The 13,549-nt window shown below is 39.0% G+C and overlaps 1 protein-coding gene across 3 annotated transcripts in view; it reads right to left on the reverse strand.

Annotated features, from left to right (window-relative positions):
- Rab27b (RAB27B, member RAS oncogene family) overlaps positions 1–13,091 on the reverse strand; it is a 147,743-nt gene extending 134,652 nt beyond the window's left edge. For all 3 annotated transcript variants that reach the window (XM_036204784.1, XM_036204783.1, XM_036204782.1), the window contains exons 1-2: positions 12,989–13,091; positions 12,781–12,855 (exon numbers count right to left, since the gene is read on the reverse strand). The gene's annotated coding sequence lies outside the window, so the exon portion shown is untranslated. The remainder of the gene's footprint in view (positions 1–12,780; positions 12,856–12,988) is intronic.
- Positions 13,092–13,549: the final 458 nt, after the last annotated feature.

Genomic DNA, 13,549 nt, shown 5'->3' on the forward strand with positions numbered 1-13,549 from the left:
GTTCAATAAAATATGCAGACAAAGGTCATTCAAGATTGTTCAAAGTAATGGCTTACTTCGTCTCATTATTTATTACTTATTAAAAGTTCCAAATTTAATGATGTTAACTGTTAATTTAACAGTTTGCAGTTAACTTACAGAATTTTTGTCTCATAGAAATAAAAATAAGTTTTACCTTTGGGAACAGATAGCCCCAAAGGACACTTCCTGTTAAGACATATCGTAACACTTGTGTTTATAAATGTTTGCATAAACTAGTTTTTCAAGAGGTTTCTAAATATCTTCTGTTATTTTTTAACAAATGAGTTAAGGAGAATCTTTTATGCTCATTCATCTTATATTTTTCTGAGAGTTACAAGTTTTGTTTTAGAAGCTGTATTTCAACAAAATTATATGCTAGTATAAGAGCAGTTTGGGAGTCACAAGACATGACTTTACTTTCCAAACCTGGGATATATACATACACATGGGACTCTAAACTGGAAATGTTGGTGGGGTTTTCAAAACTCCCTTCCAAACATCAATTTAAATATTTTAAAACTGAAAAGTTGATTACATTAGCATAGGTAGAATGTTATTGAAAGAAATAAACCTTCATGATCCAAAACACACGGTCTTTCCATGCAGCATTTGATCTGGTCTAACTCACAAAGTACCACAGAAATGATTACTCTGCCAAAAGCAATTGCTGTTTAATTGAGTCATTTGTACTTCAGATAGATGGCTGCTGACATCCACATTGAAAGATACAAGATTCGTGTCTTTTCTAGCATTTTCTTCTTGTTAAGACATACCATTGGGTCATTCTTTATCCACCAGCGTATTCAACACTCAGATGAGAAATCTCCCCATTCTTCTTGGACTAACAAAGTGCTATAAAGCTACAAAGAATGTCAATTAAGTTTGGACTTACATACAATGGCAAATCCTAAATAAATAAACGTTTCAAGGATGACCATTGGAGTGGTCTTAGGGACATAAGAAGTTCTGTATTCTAAGCTTATTTTGGACAGTGTATATAAGAAGTAAAAGGCAAGACAATAATGGAAGTAACATAGATACAAGCACAAATTTAAAATACTCATGATGCCAGACACTCTGAGATTCTTTCAATAGTAGATTTGACTGGTGTTTATATTATTGGAAGATTTTCTTTATCAAGAAACAAGTGTAGGGCGATTAAGTTTTAGTAGCATGAGTGAAATATGTAACAACATATAACAATTCACACAAAGACACACACACTCTAGCAGTTCTAGGGATGAAATCTAGGTTCTCACACATCCTAGGCAAATACTTTACCACTGATCAACGCCAAAGCACCACTGTGCCTCTTATATGAAGTGTGGAGAAAGTTTCAAATGTTCCCAACAAAAAAGAAATGATAGCTGGTTAAAGAGCCAGAAGTTCTGGTTACCTGATGTATCGATGCACACTCTATACATACATCAAACTGTCACATTGTACCCCATAAACATGCCTGAAAATGTGTCATTTAAAATTACAGTAAGGTGGAGAAAAGATGGTTTAGCTCTTACAGCATGTGCACTTTTGCAGAGGACCCAAGTTCAATTCCCAGCACCCAACAGGCTTCCAAAAACCTATGACTCCATCTCCAGGGAACCCAACACCTTCTTATAGCCTTTCCTCCTTCATCTTAAAATCCAGTTATGGGTTATATTTAACCTTGAAAATGAGGATTTGCTGATGAGCTGTTATAGTCACCACAGTAGATCCAAGAGACATTTGGCATTACATCAGAATCATGAGTGGGGAAATTTTGGGGTGTCCCTGCAGGAATCTAGTTTTCTCTCTGAACTTCTAAACAGTATACTGGGGTAGGAGAAAAAAAATTGTGCTTTAGAAATGACCCCAATTAGACACATGGATTCTTGTGTGACTTTATTGTGGTCAGATGGGATTTGGTAGCCATTTTGTGCCTGCTATTAAAGACTGCTCAGTTTGGACTATGCCATCTGGTAGAACTCTGAATGACTCATGCTTAGAGGACAAAGAGGCATGTTCTTGTTGTGATTAAATGCTTTTAATTGCATACATTGATCTTCTCATCTGTTGGGACTTGTTTTGCATTGTAACCTCCTCCTTTCTGACTGTTTATGCAGAATACTTGCCTGTGCTCAGAAGAATGTTTTGTTGGCTGTGTGCCTCACACACATTTAAGACTTAACTGACATTGTTCAAAACCTAAATGTCATTAATTCTTGCCCCCAAATGGGAAGGATTTATGCTCAAATTTTTCATTAATATTGCAGATTTGTCCTTTATTCTTGTTTTATGTACTCTTTTATGCATTTTAGGGTATATTCTGAAGTCTTGTAAACTCCAGATGGATAGATTTTACTGATGAGTGGTACCTTTTACCATTTTTTGATGAACTTTTAAATCTTAATTCTATCGTCTGCCATGAAATTCACTTGTTACAGATATTCTTGCTGCGTTATTCAATTAGAAGTGCCTGATAGACATTTAAATATATTAACAATCCCTTTTTTAATGATGTTATTTTTTTCTAAAATCCTTGTTGCCAAATGAAATATCTCTAAGTACAAAACAAAAATGGTCATTATTTTAATAGCAAGAATGATGTATTTTATGCCAAACCCAAGATTTTAAAACAATTCTCAGAGAAAAGCACATTAACTTAACTATGAAAACAGAGCTTTATAACAACAAAAAGAAACCAAGGAATAAATAGAGTGTACAAATAAAGTAGAACATGAGAGGAACTTACTGTGTCTACTAATGAGGAATGCTTAATCCCCAAAGGTTGATGATGGAGGACTGTGCGTTTGTTAGGCACAGTCTTAGTCCACACTTGTATTTCAGCTTTGGGGATTTCATTTTTTTTTCCTTTTATTCAAAATATCCTTGGAGATGGAGTAGTGATCCCAGATACTACCTTCTAGGCAAAATGGAACTAAATACACAAGGTCACCTAAACCTATGGAAAATGGTGATACAAACAATAAGCAGAAAAGTCACTAAAGGTTCATGTCCTTCCTTCCATTTACTGCACAGCATTGACTAAATATTCTGGGTAGAATTTGAACCTCTACTCCTGGAAGTTTGTCTTTATAAGAGATTCTCCAAGCAGAAAATTTCATTTCTCATAAGCTTGTCAGCTTTGCATAAAGGTAAACACAAAAATATTCCTTCTTGCTTATTTGTTTCTTGAATTATTCCAATGAGGATGTCAAAGTCCCCTGTAAATTCCTGTCACCCCTCTATGGGCTACAACAGCAAACAGCATGAACTAGGCAGTTGTTATGTAGGCAAGCTCAACCTCACAGATTTTTTTTATGCCAGTGTGTCTTAAGGGTATTTCTTTCAAAGAAGTGTATAAGAGGAATATCTTTTTAAAATTTCTTATTAGATGTGTGTATATAAATACAGTGCTGTTGAAGGCCAAGGGGTCAGATGCCTTGGAACTGCATTACAGTCACTTGTGAGCCTTCAGACATGGGCACTGGGACCTGAACTCCTATCCTCTGCAGGAGCTGCATATATTCTTCTCCACTGCCATCTCTCCAGACAGGGATTCTCTTTTAAATACAAGATGAGTAATCCATGTATAGTCTGATATGGTGAATTTTGTACTTCCACTTACGAAATTTCTACCGGGTTGTTCGTTTTTACTACTTGCCTGCTGGGCCTGGGTTACTCATCTTTTTACTGACTAATGTGTTTGTTTTTGTATGTATAGGTGTGTGTCGCTGGATGAGTTTAGGCGCGCACACAACATGCACACAGGAATTGGAGTTACGGCAGTTGTGAGCTGCCTGATGTGTGTGCTGGGGAATCCGAATCTGGTGTTTAGAAAGAACAGTTAAATGCCCTTGACCACTGTGACATCTCTCTTGACTCTTCTTTCATTTTTATAGAGACAAAACTTACTCCATTTGCACTTGAATTGAAATCTGAAGGGACTAATGGAGTTACCAGTTTCTCTAATAATGCTGTAAATCAGATTCGTCCCTCACTTCCCCATATTATCAGATTCCACTATTTATTTCCGCCTTGCTTTACAGTAACACCAATACTCTGTCTTCACTGTTCTAATGTGTTTAGGCTGTGGCCTCCTTCCTCCCTACTTTGATTAGGGGTATGTGTGCTCATCAGTTTTAGAGAGGAGTCTTTGGACCAAGAAACTATAGGCCTTTTGCCCCCCAAATTTGACCTCTCTGTGTTCCTCTCTACTGTCTCCTCCTGGAATTCTTTTTTTTTTTAAATTTTATGTATTTTTATTTTATGAACGTTAGTGTTTTGCCTACATGTGTATCTGTGTGGGGGTGTTGGTTCCCCTGGAACTGGAGTTCCAGACAGTTGTGAGCTATCATGTAGGTACTGGGAATTTAACCCTGGTCCTTTGGAAGAGTAATCGGTGCCATCCAGCTCTACAACTCTTGGGTATACACCCAAAGGACTCTATTTTCTACTATAGAGATAACTGCTCCTTCATGTACATTGGCTCTGTTTGTAATAGACAGAAAAGGGAAACAGCTAGGTGTCCATCAACTGATGAATGGATAATGGTAATGTTATGCATTTACACATTGAAGCATTATTCATCTGTTAAGAAAGATGAAATTACAGTATTTGGAGATGAAAGGGTGAAGCTAGAAACACTGTGAGTGAAGTAACCCAGACCCAGATAGACAAACGTTACATGTTTTCTTGTAATGGGTGTTGATGTTAGCTTTGAATCTTCAGATGTGATTGTTTCATTTGGAATGGTCATTGAAGTTAGGAAATTAGTAAGGAACCACCTGGAGCTACATTCAAGGGGGGAGAGATAGGACACAGTGGTATAGAAGGTTAACCGAGAATGGAGGAAGGGGAAGGGTTGAATGGCGAGGACGATGGAGGGAAGGATAGAGGAAGGAATACTGTGATAGACAGCTAACACTAAAGATGTCCCAAATGTATGGAAATCTGTTGGTTTTCTTGATTAATGGCTAGATTTCCCCTATTATCACCTCCTTTCCATCAGAAGGGCTTCCTCCACTAAGTTTTTCTTTGGGGAACTTTTCTCTAAAACACACATTCACATAAAGGTAATAAATGCTGAGACACAGGGAGAAAAGGAAAAATGGGCATTTCTGAATATACACATATGGTAAAAAGGTATGAGCCCATTTCCAGGTTTTAAAAACCCACCAGTCCCTGAGCTCGAAATCCCAGGAAACCTTTCTCTAAAGCCCATCTCCTGCTTAGTTCTTTTGCCAAGCAGAGGCATTCAGTCTCTTGTGTCTTTCCCAGTAAATCTCCTGTGTGACGTGTGTTGTGTGGTGTGATTTTGTGGTATTTCTTAGCCTGGATACCTTTCCCTTCGGAGTTGTAATACTTGCATTGGGAGAACCATTCCCCTCAGAGACACAGCACTTCCATTGTGGAAACCCTTCCCTTCAGAGCTGTAACACTTACATTGTAGCAAATGCTTTATATGAATCTTATACATATATCTGTGTAAGTCAGAGAAATGACTGACAAATGTCATTTTTTTTGTCTGATGCCAGATCTGCTTCTCAAACCATGTCCAGAATTCTTATCATGATCCTGTGTCTTAAATGTATCACTCTGCCCAAGGATTCTCTTTTCCTAAGGCGACCACTGAGCCCTATATTCCTTGGGCTTCCACCACGGGCTGAGAGAGACTCTTGCATTGTGCCCTAAATCTGTCTCATTTCTCTAACAAATTGCTGACAATAGTTAAAAATAAAAGCCAATATATCACTCTTAACTATTCTCTCCATATATCCCACAATGCTCTGCTCATCTTTGCAAGTCTGCAGTAACTCTATGCTTTTAACATTGATGTGATTTTGAGTGACCTGGAGTCCTCAGAGCATGCAGGACCTAGCACTAGCACAGAATCATGGTGTGTCCTACACCAGGTGGGTGGGAAATTAACATCACCTGTGTCCTGGACCCCTCGCTCCCTTACCTAAGCACACACTAGCTTTTCAGCAGCCATCTTGTAATGGCCATTTGTCCTGACTTTCCTGATGCTTCAAACTATGAAGTGTTTTCATATACACTGTTGCTAAGTCATATCTTTTCAACCAGCCTGATGTTTCGGATATTCATCCATAAGCATCTAAAAATCTATATGTTGTCTTAATTAGTATAATTTTTATCATGCTTATTGATTTCTGACATCCATTTCCTGACTAAGAAACAACCCCCCCATTTTTATATATCTCACTAGTAAAGCCATAGTTTGAAAATCAAATTTAAAAAATTTAAAGCATATCTAATAAAGAGCACATGTTTCACAGTTGTATTAGGAGTCTACTGACAGCCACCCTCTTCTGTACTCTACCTTTATCTTCATGTCAAAATATTTATATGAGCAAATCCAGTAATATAACTTTGACTTGATTACTTATGACATTTAACAGTTAAAAGAAAACTAAAGCTTAAATCATAATTACTAAGACATGGTTGTTTTAAAGCTATAATTTTTGGTATTTCAAATAGATGGAATTGAATGTGATCTAAAATATAAGGAAAAAATAATTACTCACCCTAATAGATGCATGCCACTGAAGGTTGCATGAAAAGTGATATGGAATTAAGAATTCAATCCATTGGATGCCTGTCAATCAACTGTCTGTCAATTATTTACCTCAAGAATTTAGCACTTTCTTAATATCATACTTTTATTATTCAATATTTAGCAGTATCTTCAAGATTTTATTTATTCATTTATTTATTGTGTGTTGTGTGTGCATGTGTGGGGATACGGGTAGGTTTGTGTGTGTGAATGCAGGTGCCTGCACAGGCAAGAAAGAGGAATTCAGATTCCCTGGAGTAGGAGTTACAGTGAATTGTAAACTACCAGAAGTGGATGCTGGGAAGAGAACTTGGGTCCTCTGGAAGAGCAGGAAGAGCTCTAACTTACGAGCCATCTCTCCAGCTTGTATTCAACTTTTAAAATATTCAACAACAGCTGCTGTTTTCTGGATTGTATTATATATGAAAATACCTGGGTTCCAGGGCCCACTCTTCTTCCCATACCTCTAATGTTTGTATTTGAAATAAGCATAAATTCCATGGTTATCTTAAAAATAGTAGTTGAATAACATAAATACTCAAACAAGTGGTAATTGCTGATTATCATAAAATTCAATCACAATAGGAAATGTTACAAAAAATAAAGAAAGAAAAGAAGAAGACTGAAGAGATGAAGTCACACTTCTGGAACATGCAAGTCTCCACACTCTGGAACTGCAGGTGGGTCTTAAATGAAGCTGGGAAATGTCTTAGGAATTTAAATTAAATTCCTGTTCGGTTCTCTCGTTAGTTAAATTGTTGCTCAGAACACCTTGCTTTACCACACCCTACACCCCCACAGGATGCAGCCTTTTCATAGTTCTGTACAAGGTTTTAATCCAAATTGATTAATTTATCAGTGGCTGTCACTTTGAAGAGTTTCATAATGATATCTAGACCCATCAGAGTCATGCATGCATGAGGACACACACACACACACACACACACACACACACACACACACCCCATTCCTCTTTTTATGCTAACCTTTTTCAACCCAAAAAACTAAATTTACATTCTAATTTTAAAAAAATAGCTCTGTCTACATCTAGAATGTTCCATCCCAGTTTGACTTTCAATGAGGTGACATTTCTGAAATATTTGCTGCTGTGCCTAACTGTATCATTTAGAGGTGATGGAGAGAAAAGTTTAAATCATGACACCCTAATTTCCCACTTAAAAACTAACTCTAGAAGAATGTGAATTGGGGTAGATAGAGAAAGGTGGAATCTGGGACAAGTTAGGAGGAGAAATAATATGACCAAAATATATTATATGAAAAAAATTTAAATTAACTCAAGCAGTTGCTTTGGTATAGAAATGTGGCTATTTGTGAACATGTGAATGTCTTAAGTGCACAGCGAGATGACAAAATTCCAAGTATTTAGATGTGAATAGCTCCAGTCCTCAGTGAACTTCTTCACCATGAACTTGCATCGGCAACTTGAATCTGAGCTCTGTGCTGTGCATTGTGATGTGCCAGGCTTAGCCATACTGAATTTCTCAAATTGTGTTTGATGGGCAGAGCCGAGTATGAGTATTCAGTTCAGCCATAGGCTGCGAGTCTAATCTACTGGGTATATTCCTCTCAGAGCACTGTTCCCTGGAAAGATAGCATCGTAATTAACACTGGTCAACCATCGTGTTTATGGTTTTAAAGAAGACCAGAAAAATCCATGTCAATGCAATCTTTTTAAATGTTTGAGATTATGATGTAACTATATAATTTCATCCTTCCCTTTCCTCCCTCTAAACACTCCCATATGCCCTTCCTCGTTCTCCTTCAAATTCATGGCCTCCTTTTCCATTAATTGTACACACACACACACACACACACACACACACACACACACACACACGTTCAAGAATATTTGTGTATTCACACGTTCATGAATATTTGCATATTCCTATATATATATATAAATACACCCTGCTCAGTCTGTATAGTGTGTGTGTGTGTGTGTGTGTGTGTGTGTGTGTGTGTTTGGGGGAATGACCATTGGTATTAGGTAATAAACTGGTGTGTCTCAGCATTCCTTAGCTGTCTGGAGTTCTTTGTGTCAGATTGAGACCTCATCAGCTCTCCCCATCTATTGTTGTCCGTGTTCAGCTCATGTTCAGACAGTCATGTCAGTGAGACTTTGTGAGTGTGGCTTCTGTCATTCCCCAGAGACACCATGGCAGGTCCCTATTCCCGTGCCCCTTACAGTCTTTCCACCCCTCCTTCCTGAATGTTTTCTGAGCCTTAGGTACAGGAGTTGTGTTGTAGAAGTATCAGTTGCTCCTTGGCTCCACAGCTCTGCATTTTGATTGGTTGTATTTTATGGAAGATTCACAAGTAGTGTTGTCTCTTTCCACAGTTGGTGGGAATGTATAGTCACTATTTTTCTCCTTGTTGTGCAAAAGACTTGACAAAGGTAACTGAAGAAGAAGAGATGGGTTAAGTCTTAGTTCACAGTATGAAGAGACAGCCCATCCTCCAGGGAAGTCACAGCAGCAGTAGCAGGAGGCAGCTGGTCACACTCTATCCACACACAGTCAGGGTCAGAGAGAGGTGAATATTGACACTCAGGTTCTCTTTCTTCTTTCTGGTTAGTCTAAGAACTTAGCCCAAGTGAGAATGTAATAGTGACAGCCATGTCCACATAGTTAGGTGAAGCAAGAAGAGGAAATCAAAGCAATATTCTGAATTAGCTTGCTTATAAACAAATGCTTAACACACATTTTATATGTTTGTGATTTTATTCTCAATGGCTGGATTTCATATATTTCAAAAGCTTTCTGCAGTATGTACAGTTCCTCCTTCTCCTCTTCTTCCTCTGTTATCTTCTTGTTTATCTTTATTATCTCCTTTTTGTTTCTTGTGTTTATGAAGCAGTGTTTTCTTATGCAGTGCCCATTGGCCTAGAACTCCCTATGTAGCCCAGGCTAGACTCGAGCCTGTAATCCTCCTGCTTCGGCCTCCTGAGTATTGGGATTGTAGGAGTGGGCCACTAGGCACTGCTCAAATTCTTTCTTTATAGGAAATAGTCCGTTCTGGAAATGACAATACCTTGGTTCTCAAAGCTAGGTAAATAATAGCTTTCCCTTTTTGTTATACGGCAACAGAGTATAATGAGTAATACTGTCCTTCCCAGCTCGTGCCTGTGTGAACACAAAGCTGCCACCATGCTCCCAGTGGCTTCCCTTTCAGTGTTTTATTTAACAAGAGAAAGTATAATTGGCTTGCCAAAGGGAAATCTCAAGTTACACAAAATTTTAGCCTATAGTGGCTTATGTAGGGCAACCACTCCTTAAAAATTCATGCATGAGTTGTGATTTTTCTTTCTGCATGAATCCAGAAGGGTGGTTTCTCACTTCTTAAAATCTCCTTTCTTTATCCATTCAATGAACACTGCCCCCTCCCACCCCAAGATTCCCATTAGAAGTTTATCCTGTTGGATTTCATTTTTGTGTGGCTAATCCTAGGAGCCATTGTTTCCAAGCAAAGGACAGGTGTTAAGTCAATTGTAATAGCCTTCACTATCAGGGGTTCAATGATGTAAAAACCACATACAAATGCATACTGGGGAAATGTTCTTTTTTTTTTTTTTTTTTTTTTGAGCTGAGGATTGAACCCAGGTCCTTGCACTTGCTAGGCAAGCACTCTACCACTGAGCTAAATCCCCAACCCGGGAAGTGTTCTTTTAGGGGGAAAATGCAGTGCTAAAAATCAATGAAATCAAGTTCACTATTTCCTGAACCTCTTTTAAATAAAAAGTGAGTCAGAAATGTCCACCTGACCATTATCCTTGGAATCTAGGTAATATTGTTTCACCTGAATCTCAGACAGTAGGCCTCTCAGGTCCCAGCGGTGTCTCCTCTAAGCACTCACCAGATGACTGTTGGTTTTACACTGTAACAAATTGGTTTTAGTCTGTGTGTATCATTCTTCAGTTTAAGCTCCACTTGTCTGCCAGCCATTCCAGACTTCCTCCGAGCTTCACACCCATCGTGGGCAGCTAGTCAGGTTCTCCTGGTGGACCTCAGTTAAAGACTTAAGTTTAGAAGGAGTTGTTTTCTGGGAAGAGTAGCCAATGCTGAATAACATCTATGTTCTTGGTATACCTTTACACACATTAAATCCACATACAATCAATTTATTTTTAAATGGTTTCTGGTAAGACACAGATAATAATACATGTCTTAGTCAGTGTTCAGTTGCTGTGAAGAGACACCATGACTATGGCATCTCTTAGAATGAAAACCTTTTTTTACAGTTTCAGTGGTTCAGTTCACTATCATCATATGAGGAGCATGGCAGCATGCAGGCAGAGATGGTGCTGGAGAAATAGCTGAGAGTCATACGGCTTACAGGCAACAGGAAAATGGTCTGTGTGTTACACAGAGAGAAGCATAAGCAAAAGAGACCCTGAAGCCCACCCCCACAGTGACACACTTCCTTCAACAAGGCCACGCCTCCTAATAGTGCCACTCCCGATGAGCTTATGGGGATCAATTACATTTAAACTACCACAATATGTTTCACATAAAACCGAAGAATAAGCATGCATGCAAACTACTATCTGTTGGGCAGGAGTTTTCCAACCCAAGCTTTATTTCCAAGAATCAAGTCATCTTTCTAGAGCTGAAAGACAGAAAAACTTAAGGTGTAGGAAACATTGCACAAAGTTTACAGGCTTATGTACCACAGCTATGCCAACAACTGAAAAGTAATATTAAAATCTATCCGGGTTGGGGATTTAGCTCAGTAGTAGAGCGCTTGCCTGGCAAGCACAAGGCCCTGGGTTCGAGCCTCAGATCAAAGAAAAAAAAGAAAGAAAAGAAAATCTATCCTGGGTTCAGAAATCAGTGAAAGGTGATTATTGTATCTAACCTGATCTTTCTTTCTCCAGAAGTTGTAAATGAAATTATTTTCTCTGCTTACGGAATACTACATAGGGATATTGATATTTGCTTTTTGTATATTCGTTGCATACTAAAGACACTGCAAATTAATCATTACAGGTACTTTTAACTTCATTTAAAATAATATATGCTCTGTTTATATGATAAATATTAGAGCTCCATATTCAAAACATAAAAAGTATGAAACAGTCCAGTAAAACGTAGCTACCCCTACAGTCTCTGCCTCTCCTTGTCACGCAATCTGTTAGGAGAACTATAGACACACCTTCAAAGGTTTCACTACTGAACACGTTCTCATTTAGGGAATTGCAATGTAGCAGATATTTGCCATCTAAATACAAAACTTCTTGATCCACTCAAAGGATTTTATAAGTTCCTCAATAAATTGCTTTCAGTGAACTCACGACACTGATGTCTTGCATTGCATCTTGGTTCACTTCTTTCCCTGGGTTTATCTTACAACCATGAACTACTAATAAATTCGATATTATAAACCTCTCTCGATGGATATACTTACTACAATTGGCACACACATCTAAATGGATTACTGAGGAACTCAACATGCCTAACGATCTAACCATGCCGTAAAGTTTTCAATGCCTGGAATTAGTACTGAGGCCCTGGAAGGCATCTTCAATGTACTTGTACATTATTTGAAGAAGAAAATCCCACTTTTCCTCATAAAACTGTGTTCCTTCGGATTTTCTAGTAGTAAACAATTTCCTCACCACACATGTTCACATGTTGCGTAGAAGAGAATCTTAGGCTGCTAATTTTTCATATGCTTTTACATGCAGTCTCCTAACTGTGCCATAGAGCTTATGTGCCATGATAGAGAACATGGATTTCTCTTCTGAGGCTTTGCTCTGGGGGATGAATGTCTCCTCAGCTTTCTGAAAGTCCACCCTATGGTAAGAGTATGGAGATGTAGAAAAAGGAAACGGGAAGAGACCCTTACTCTGCCCCAGAGACAGTGATTAGAAAACAGTGCTGTAAGCTCTGAAAACAGAAGCAGAAACCAAGCCAGCAGTCTGCAGCCCTCAGCTAAATCACCCTCCTATCTGAACTGTGTGCGAACCCAGCCTCTCTAGCAAACTGCAGCCTTCAGGAAGGAACACAGTCACTCCAAAGTGGAGTTTCAGGCCCATCACTTGCGGTTTCTCTTACCCTCTGTTGCTCTTCGTGAATGAAACATGCAGATGCCACCGCACATTTGGCTCCTTCAAAGAGGAGGAAAAGGGGTCAAGGGACACACAGCACCGCCAGTGCGTTAGGGATCGGACACCAGGTACTTACACCTCCAAATGCTTCCAGATCACAGCCTCGGGGAATAGCTAGCCCATTTCTTTACGGCTCTGTTGCTTCCATCGGCTGTGGAAATTAGCATAAAATAATAGAGTAACCCCGTTAGAGCTGGGCAGCTCTGCAGAGCATCAGATTACGTGACACTTAAAAGGCACGTGGACATTGTACAGAAGCTGAGGGATAAACAGCTCATCTATACCTTCTCTATACCTTCTCGTCAGCAGAAGGGAGGCAATCTGAGCCCCGGTGCCTGCTGCTCTCTTCTTGTGTAACAGCTACACCAGCTCAGTCCTTCCGACAGAGTGAGAAGCGCCCTGCAGACAGTGTCTGGGCGGTCCTAGTGCCTGCTCAGGTTAGAAGGCTAGCAAACTCCACAGGGCCTCCCTGTCTTCCAGGGGCTGCCACAAAGAGGTTTTCAAGGATGTCACCTGGTTAAGCCACAGCAACATTGACTATGGAGAGATGCTAAGTAAACAATAGTTTGCTAATGTCGTCCAGACTGTGCTGTGGAGAAGAAAAGGGTTAGAGATTAAGAAGGTGTGCTGTCACCTTTCAATGTTCAAGGCAGGTGGCCTTCAGACAGGAAACCATTTTGCACCAACACTGTGATTATTGAAATGCATTTATTTTGTGGGGTTCTTTTATTATTATTATTATTATTATTATTATTATTATTATTATTATATTTGTGTTTTAATTTTACACATCATACACATCAGCCATGGGTTTCCCCTGTCCTCCCCCCTCCCCTCTCCTCCAG

Source organism: Onychomys torridus, chromosome 13 (assembly GCF_903995425.1).
Source record: "Onychomys torridus chromosome 13, mOncTor1.1, whole genome shotgun sequence".
NCBI classification, from domain to species: Eukaryota; Metazoa; Chordata; class Mammalia; order Rodentia; family Cricetidae; genus Onychomys; species Onychomys torridus.